Raw genomic sequence first — 9955 nt, forward strand, 5'->3', positions numbered from 1 at the left:
TTTTTTGTGGAGGGGGAGGTCGGAACTTTTGGAGCCCAACTACAAGAAAAACTTGAAAACAATGGGAGACACATATTTTGTCTACTAGGATAAGTGGAAGCAAAATTGGCTATAGAGGAGGATTTTGCTCATATTGATTAAATTCAATCTGGTTTTTCATAGTTTACTATTTTTTTTTTTTTTTTTTTGATGAAAAATTAACTGTCTACTTGTCTAGGATAGTAGGATGTTGTGTATCTCAGCTTCCTATAATGTTTCTATTGTATCTCAACTTCCTATAGTATTTCAATTTAATATTAAAATTCTAGTTAAACAACGTAGTTTGATGTGCCGCAGTTGAAAGGACAAACTGTTATGCAATATGAAAATAAGGAATGTGGACTTATTCATCAATAACAAGAACAACGAGATATGGGAGTGACCGGAAGTGAAAATAGGTTTCCCATTCATACTAAGGACTTTTAGTTTCGTACGCTCTATGATTGTCAGTGATATTCATGATTTGGACATGCCAAACCACTAACCAATAGCGACCAAAAAATAAATAAATCAAAACATTTTAAATAGAACAATGAGCTAAATGAGCAAGATTTTTGTAACACCCAAACCAAAAATTTCCTTCAGTAAAAACTAGTGGTATAGTCCGCGATGCCGCGGATTTATTTGCTTGCTGCAGCACCTCTAATCCAACATTAACTTTTCATGACCAATATTTGTTGTAAAAAATAATGTCTCACTTTTGAAGAATTTTGTGAACTAAGGAACTTTCACTCTTAGATCTTAAAATAGTGCTATAAGTCAGCTAGAACACACACACACACACATTTGAATTCTCAAGTGTACAATGAAATAGGAACGCCAAAAAAAGATGAAAAAAAAAAGGGAAAAAAGTGAAGCCAAGACTACTGAACTAATGTAACTGATTCTACTGAAAATGTAACTTTACTTATTAAGAGCAAAGCTCCAGCTTAAGTTTTCTTCAATTCCTTGCTCATACCAGAAGCTCTTCACGATGACCTTTTCTCTTCACTCCATTCCCATTTCCATTGCCATTGGAATAAGAAGTGTCACCCATTTTCCTATAACTTCACGACAAAAAAGATCAGTGTCTTTTAATTTGCTCAACATTCAGGTAACCAAAATTAGCAGTATGGTTGCGCAACCAATTCTATTATTGCATCTATCCTATATTGATTAGAATACCAGAATTTGTATTATGAAGAAATCTAATTAATAGCATATTAACCTGAACTTTAGTTGCATTGAAGCAGTGAAGGTTTACAGAAAGCATAAAAAGGTTTACAGAAAATCACATTCCGCAGTTAAAAAGGAATTTCCCGCAAATCGGTTGCACCGGAGGAGCTGATGTTGCCAAGAGTCCTCAGATGTGGGTAAAACAACGGTTGTGCAATTCTCAGCCAGTGGCTAATCAGAGGAACACAGCTGAGAACATGGAAGACAAAAGGAACAACGTAGCAGGGAAGGTGGAATCAGTGTTGTAGATGCTAATGAAATCACCTCTCTCTCTCTCTCTCTCTCTCTCTCTCTCTCTCTCTCTATGCAGTGAAGAAACAAAGACACGATAGCACTGAGCAGTACGGCAGTGCTATCGTTATTTACACCCTACCTCTCGATGCAAGATCATCTTCAGTCTTCACGCCAATTTACACCCTATCGTTATTTTTTGGACTTTCCATCTAATTTTCCGTTAACTTGGTTAGCACGTGAGTGGCTTTTTCATCTTTTCAACTATCATAAAAAAAAAATAAACAAACCAACACTTTTTTTTTTTTTTTTGTGACAATTGCATAGACGAAAAGACCCCTCACGTGCTAACTAAGTTAACGGAGAAATTGGATGGAAAGTCTAAAATTTGACTGTAGGGTGTAAATTGGCAACATTTAGAAAAGTGAGGGTGTAAATAATCAAAATTGAAATGTCAGGGGGTAAATCGGCAGTCATGAGAAAAGTTAAGGGGTAATTTGGCTATTTTGCCTTTTTTTTATTCCAAAACACTCACGCTAGGCCGGCAACAATATAACAAACATAGTTCTGTTCAAGTCTGCTGCAATGGTAAACGTGGAAAAGAAAAAAACAAACAGATTTAAAAAGAGAAGAAAATGAAATTTATAATGAACTTATGTCAAAAGACTCTTATACACAATACAAAGAGTAAGAGGATCTTCATTTTTTTTTGAAAGATTATTATCACAAATGGTACCTGAACTTATCCTCTATTCTATCGATAGTACCTGAACTTCAAATTTGATCACAACCAGTACCTGAACTTTTCAATTTCATTTCAAATGGTACCTATCACTAACTTCCGTTAAAAACTAACATGTGCAAAACATAGGACCTATATTCAAGAGTAGCTTGACGAAAATACCCATTTAAATAATTTTGTTTACTAGATATTTTGATCAATTAATATGTTAATAAAAATAGAAGTTCAATTAAAAATAGAATTAAAAATGTATCTCTACCCTCTTATGAAAATAAAATTTAAAAACAAGATCTCAAAAAAAATTAATTTGTTTTATAGATACAGATGAAACATTTCAAATAAAACTATAAAACTTTTTTTTGGACAAACTATAAAACATTTAAAACCAAAAGCTTATCAAAACTTTCGTAATTCTTTTTTTTTCCTATCATTCATATTTTTAATTGAAGTTGAAAGTTTTTCTTTTGATAGTCTCATTTTTTATAACCACAATATAAGTGAAAATAAAGAAGGTAATTTTACAAATTTAACCTTGAAAAATGTGTCACATCTTTGGCATGACAAAAATGTCTAAAAGTCCCAAGTAAAGCAACCCAAACCATTCTTCAAGCTCTATTCTTCTCTAGTATAGTAACTATAGAATTCATTCAAACTTGCGACCCTAAAAATTTGGGCACAAATATAGCAATATAGCATAAAGTGGAATAAGAAATAGCTAATCAATAAAGCTTTTTATTATCTAATTCCTGATAGAATACTGACCGATGCACTCTCACTAAGGTAAATAGTGAACCAAACTATAATAAAGATTCAAAATAATGTGGTTTTGAAATGAAAGCTTTAACCAAATGATCTTTTCCATCTTCCAATAGGTCAATAGATTTTGTTTATCTTGTTACAGGATCAGGGTAATGGCAGACCTGCTTGCATACAGAATCTGCATAAACAAACATGAACAACACCATTAGGCTCAAAACAGAACTTCACCTAGTAACAAATAATATTAACTATATTCCCCCATTAGAACTTCAATACATTTCTTTTCCTCATACCTTAACTTGGAGTCCTGGAGAAAACAAAAAACCAAAGAAACAGCATAATCACTTAGAAACTAAACCAACTGCAATATGTGGCAGAATTACTAATATACAACTTTCATTCATGTGTTACTAACAACGTTCTTAATCCTGGTTAGTCAATTTCAATTTTTCTGAACTCCTTTAAAAAAAAAAAAACAAAGCACCATGGGTCTGAAAAATTGAAGTGGACTTAAACCACTTACAGTTTGATCGATCACCAGAAGCTGTCACAATTTGAGTATCATCATGTAAAAACATTACATTGCATAAGCATCATATTACATCTGCTACATTTTCAGAATGATAAAAATTGCATCAACATTTATTATACCTTTTATCAATAGATGTCAAATACAGCATTTTGATGCGCAACCCAATCGCAAACCTTGGTTCTATCTGGAAATTAACAACACAAAAATCAACTTGCTTCAACACACAACGAAAACAGTAGCAATTGAAAATCCATATATATTGATATACCTGTATTTTTCCGGTGAGATGCAGTAGCAAGACATCCTTTTAATGCTTGCATATCCATCTTTTTTAATAAGTGGAACTTTGGAGGAAAATACTCAATCACCCATACGCAACACAAAAAATTGCATGCAGCACAATTGAAAAGAAAATCTACGAAATCAGAAGCCGACCTTGGAGCTCAATCTACGAAAAACTGACCAAAAATCAAACTCAAATCAGCAAGCAACTCACTTCAAACCAATCTAATCGATCATTGAGGTCTCAGACTCCAGCACAAACAAAACCCCTTAAAAATCAAAACCCTAATCAGTTCAAAACCAACGGAAACAGAAAACCAAACCCAAAAAAAGAACGAATTCCTCCTTTTATCGTTCAAAATTCAAACCAACAAAACTCAACCATTACCTTAAACCACCAATTACCGATCTCTCTCTATGCAAAGCTTTGGCGCCAATCCCTCTCTGTACCGACCTTCATGAATAAATCTTCAATTTCTCTTATACAAATATCTCCAGGCAGATTCCCCACGTAGATAGTACCACTCGATTGGTTACTCATTTTTTCCCCTGAAGAACAAAAGAAAAACAGAGTTTGGAAGTCTTGGAACTTCTGGAAGGGTCAGTGGAGGCTAAAAAAAAGGGAACAAGTACACGGGTGGGTTTATAGAATTCTTTGCTTGACCGGTTTCTAGAATTTACTACGTGGCGTTATTCAAACGTGTGACTGCAGGAGCAAAATCGTCCGGATACTATTCATTCAACAGTACCAAACTTCATTTTCCTTTAGTAGTATAGATAGAGTACTAGATAGTGCACCCGTGCGATGCTGCGGGAATATGATCAATATCGTTCGATTCAATGCCACTGAATTTAGAAACATTTTTTTACATGTTTAAAAATCTGGTAACTTGGCCAGATTTCAAAGTTAGATATGCTAACCACAGTAGGTGTTTATGTACATATTGTAAACATGGTTAGACTTGACAACAAACGTTTAGGCTTGTAGTGGCAACCAACTATTTTACATAAGCTCCTCAGATGTGTCTACAAAGTCAGATTCGTCATTTGCAACAGATGATAGCTATTTTTGAAACTTCAGCTTAGCTATTGTGATTGGAAGACAGATGATAGCTACTTAAAGTAATAATGTCATTATGAAAGTGTAATGCAATATAAGATAGTAAACATGCCTGGTTAAGTAGAGCAGAAGCAAATGACCAAAGTTATTTAATTGATTGAGAATAGAAAAGAAGAATGGTCGTGTTCACTGTAGCTTGAGCACTTTTATTTAGGCCTGGGCACGGGCCGGGACCGCATGTCAATTTGCTAGGCCTGGGACCAAGCCCATTTTTTTCAGGCCGGGCTCAAATAATGTTTTTCAGTTATAAGGACCATGAAGAACTGGACCAAATAGGCCCGGGCCGGTCCTGCCAGGTTTTCGGGCCCAAAAGTCAAATTTTGCTTACCTTCATTTTCAGATTTTCTCCATAGTTTCATCATGTTTCTGATTTTCTAGGTTTAGAAGAAGAATATAAAATCATACAAGTTACAAACTAAGCTACAAAATGAAGAGAATAACATCCAAACTTCATAGCTTCTTCATCACCGCCCTCAGACTGGTTGGAAGCCACCACCATCTCGTCCCCACAAACTGGTGAAACTGCAGCTGCTTCGGGTTCCATTGTCAAAGACCCAAAGTGATAAAGAGAGGCTTCAGATTATACAACTGTAGAACAAAGAAGAAATAACAGAACCCTTGAGAAATAAATAAAATCATATTAAAGAACTGAAAGCTAATACTTAATCATTTATTGACATATGTTGATTTGGAACAGCTGGTCACTCTGAAAACCAATTAAGAACAACTTCCTACATTCTATATTTCAAACAACCAGTTGCTTTAATGAATTAGTTTCTTTAGATAACATACATCAGTTGCTAACTCTAAAGTATATACAACTTGTAATGGATCTTTCACGTCAACACAAATTCACAACCTTATCACTTATCAGCAGAAGAAAATATTTTACTCATGGAAACCAGTGACAATTCACTAAACGATAACAAAGATGAATAAGATTAAAAACAAAACCCAGACTACAAAACACAACCATATTGCATACATTAACAATTGAATCAGATAAGCTTTAATTAACAAAAGAAAGATCAATAACAATCAATACCAACCAATCTGATCAAAAATCACAAAACAAAACTATGAAATCAAGTAAGCCACCGTCTAATGTCAGATAAAATTCAAACACAAATAACTCAATGAAAACCACAATCTGACATAATCGAAGAACATCCAAATCCTACCATGAAAAGAAACCCAACTCTTACCTTGCTTTTGCTGAAAATAAAACTCCTTCCTCTTTTGCTGAAAACTCCTTCCCAAAGTGAATGCAAATATTGGCACCCACCTCTTCCCAGCCAAACCAACACCAATTCCTAGTACTACTACCAAATCCAAATCTCACCAAGCTTTCACGATGAACCCAATCTTCTTGTTATAAACTGGAACTACTTAAAACACAAACCACTGGATACAAAACAAAAACAAAAAAAATTCAGAAAAAAATTAACCAATTCAAGGAAAAAGATTGATCGAGGGCTTCTAGTGGGTTCAAGCTGCGAAGGGAAACTGGAAAAGCGATGCGAAGGGAATTGAAGAACTGAAGAAGGCTGCAAATAAATTTCCCAGAGCGTTGCGTCTGGGAAAGGGTCGGGTACTGGAAACTTGGAGAGTGCTGCGAGTTCGAGCTTCAAAGGGAAACTAGAATTGGAATCCCTTCTGAAGTTTCAATCGCTCCAAGGAAATCAAAATCCGAAGCTGGGTCGAGGTGTTGTGTTGAGCGTTGATGGCTGAGGGTTTCGGGTTGACTGAAAGTCTGAAAGTCTTATTGTCTTAAGACAAAGACTAGTAGAACCTTTCCAAAGGGTATATGGAATCAGGCTTATCTTCGGGCTTTTGGGATTATGGAAACAAGGGCCCGGGACCGGACCATTTAAACTCAAATGGTCCGGGCTTTATTTTTTTGCCTATTTTTTTCTCTCAAAGCCCGCCCCAGACCGCACGGTCCAGATCGATCCGGTTCGGGTTTTCGAGCTTTCGGGCTAAAATGCCCAGGCCAACTTTTATCTGTCCTTGTGCCTCAAGGATCTCTAGCGGTAGCTTGCATGGATCTTTGTAATTTTTCTTGAAAATTAGACCCTCATAGGTTGTCTTGAAGAGTTCTTCGGCTTCTTTTCAGAAAAATTAAAAGGTACTCATATCAGGAAGGAACACAAAACTTATACATTGTTTAAGCACAGGCTGAAGGCAAGAAAGATGAAATTATGCCAAACTGAGCAACATATGGGATTTAAGCAACATATTAGTATTTATAATATGGTCGAAAGCAGGACAGGCTGCAACCGATCACAGCTGGCTTCCAGGGAAAGATGAGACCTTTCTGTGGCGACCCGCAGATCGGATTACCACAGCGTCGCCTCCCCAGGGAACCCTACACCCGCAACACTTGGAGGAAGTGTTTTGGGCCTAGAATTCCTCAAAGAGACAAGGCTTTTAGGTTGGAAAACAAGAAATCTATAAGCCCGAAATTTTTTGGGCTTTTACAGTGGGCTTGGCTCGTAATCACAAGATTACGAACTAGGTGAGGAAGAGGAGAGGAAGGTGGTGTTGTGTTGAGTTTAGAACCTACGTCATTTTTTTGTTCTTAGCCCAAGTTTACATTAGGTTCATTGAATGGTAATTTACGTGAGTCTTCTATGTCTAGCCCACTAGGACCTAAACTCAAATGGAGGTTCTAACCCTAGGGTTCCACTTTGGTGGTAAGCAATCACACACACATCATCAACCATACATAACGTTACAAAAATTTAACGAAATCAAACAAGCCAAATAAAATAAAGGGCTAAATACAAATTACTACCCTGTGGTTTAGGTCCAAAATCAATTCAGTCCCTGAACTTCTAATTTCATCAAAAACACCCCTGCACTTTCAATTTTGATCTAATAGGTCCAATTTGTTAGTTTTCCGACAATTGAGTTATTTAACTTGTTAATGTGGATCATATATGGCTTATGTTTTATGATGTGGCGTCAAGGTGGTCTGCATTGTCAATTTAGGAGTGAGTCTTACTATTAAAAATAAATAGTTTTTCAACAAATAATCCAACTATTTGAAAGAATATTAACGAATTGGACCTATTAGATCAAAATTGAAAGTGCAGGGGTGTTTTTGATGAAATTAGAAGTCCAAGGACTGAATTGATTTTAGACCTAAACCACAAGGTACTAACTAGTATTTAGCCCTAAAATAAACTTTAAACAAAACAAATTTTGGCCTCCGAGGATTGTCCTCCATACCCAAGCTTCGACAACAACAGCCTGCAAAACAAACTAAAGTAGGGGTTAGGCTCCTACATCCAGTCATTGCCCATGCCCGCCCCCATATCTAAGTTTAAAAATATGAGTTATCGTTTTGAGAAAAAGTAATAGATAAAAACCGGTTTCCGATTCCACGTGATCGTCACCACGTAACCACAATCCCACGGAAATTGATATTCTTCCACAACTTTCATCATAACCGTCCATCTAGCCAATCACTTTCCGGAATTCAATAATCACAAGGCTAGAGACAAAAGGGGTAATTCAATAACAAGGGCATGGTGCACACTGCCCACCACCGGTGGCTCAAGGAGGAACTGACCTCTCCTTACATCCCCATCAATTGCCAACACATCAATCCAATCCACGCAAACCATTTCAATTGTAAAACAGATAATTTCCAAAAATCATGCAAGAGGCCTCATATAAAACATAGTATATGCAAGAAAAGCAGAGTTAAAGGCATCCCCTACCTAGAACTTGAGCTTTCTCTTGCAGCACTTGGCCTCAATGCAACCTTGTAGCAACCACCACTTCACAAGATCCTACCAAGATATCAAGCCTAGACCAAATAAGTGACATTAATCACGATAAACTAGGCTAGCTATTCACTCTCAATACTCTCCGAAGAAAACCTTTCCTTTAACCTAATTACTAACTAATAACCAGACCATTTGGGTACTAAGGGAGAGTTGGTTTTTCAGGAAAAAGTGGCAAAAACACCTTTAGAAGACAAATTGTCAAAAGCTGGAAACAGAGTTTAAGTAGGAACTGTTAAGGGCCAAGGAAGAGTGTCCAAAATACTTGAGGTAATTCTTGGAAAATTTTGGAAAGTAGATGGTTTAACAACCTACTCAGTAAGAATGAAATGGTTATTGAATTTCAAGTGAAACCAAACAAAGAGTAAAGGTTTTAAAGGCTAAAGTAAAACAATGTGCAGATTCTTTCCAGAAATACCAGTTTCTGTACACTTTTTTCAAAAATACATAACTAATTCTAGAAAAATTCTTTTGAGGTGATTCAAAATCCGGAATGTTCATATATGTGTCTACTATATTTCTCTAGAAGAAACTGATCCCAAATTCCGAGCGGTTTAGCACCAGTTTTGGAATAAATGAAACTGGGTCAGAATGTACCGAAAAGTGAAAAACTGCAGAAAGTTGCTCTTTTGCTCAAAGTTCTTTTGGTACCCAATATGGCCAGTCGAAGCTAACCCAACACACTTAAGAGGCATGTCTAAAGCTCCTAATGATCTATAGCTCAAGTTACTTTCTAATACTATATGGGCAGGTGCTGTAGCTCGATGACATAATGCATTGAAACATGATATTTGGACAGCTACGTACAAACAACAAATAACCTTTGAACCAAATACGATTCTAATACTCAAGGTGTAGCTATGACCTAGCAGAATCCCTAGACATTAGAATGGATGAGAAATCAAAATTAAGGCAGCAAGATAACAACAACAGCAGTGACAAGTTCATAATCTTCAAGACTTTGTAATAACAACCAAAAATATATAGAGTTTTATGGAAAAGATGATACTCACCAAAGACTAATCAAAAAGGTGAGTTTCACTTGAGTATTTCAATAGGAAAGAGAGCTGAGGGAGCTGATTGGATCGAGCCCAGTTACAGGTCAAGAAATTTGCTCCATCTCGAACATGCAGAGTGAAACAGAAACTTCTCAATATGTGGAAGAATTGTTTTGAATGTATTGAGCCTAAAATCGAGGAAAGAAAGGGGAACTTGATGGTTCCAGAATCTTACCAAGTGTT

General features: G+C 36.1%; 1 long non-coding RNA gene across 3 annotated transcripts; it reads right to left on the reverse strand.

Moving 5' to 3' along the window:
- Window positions 1–658: 658 nt before the first annotated feature.
- LOC133739531 (uncharacterized) lies at window positions 659–4404 on the reverse strand. 3 transcript variants are annotated; one of them, XR_009860672.1, is made up of 5 exons: window positions 4189–4404; window positions 3787–3976; window positions 3638–3702; window positions 3280–3293; window positions 659–3164 (listed from the first exon to the last, which is right to left on the reverse strand). It is a non-coding gene; the product is annotated as an uncharacterized LOC133739531 (long non-coding RNA). The 3 variants fall into 3 exon arrangements; XR_009860670.1 differs by lacking the exon at window positions 3280–3293; XR_009860671.1 differs by having other exon boundaries at window positions 3280–3702.
- Window positions 4405–9955: the final 5551 nt, after the last annotated feature.

Source organism: Rosa rugosa, chromosome 3, assembly GCF_958449725.1.
Source record: "Rosa rugosa chromosome 3, drRosRugo1.1, whole genome shotgun sequence".
NCBI classification, from domain to species: Eukaryota; Viridiplantae; Streptophyta; class Magnoliopsida; order Rosales; family Rosaceae; genus Rosa; species Rosa rugosa.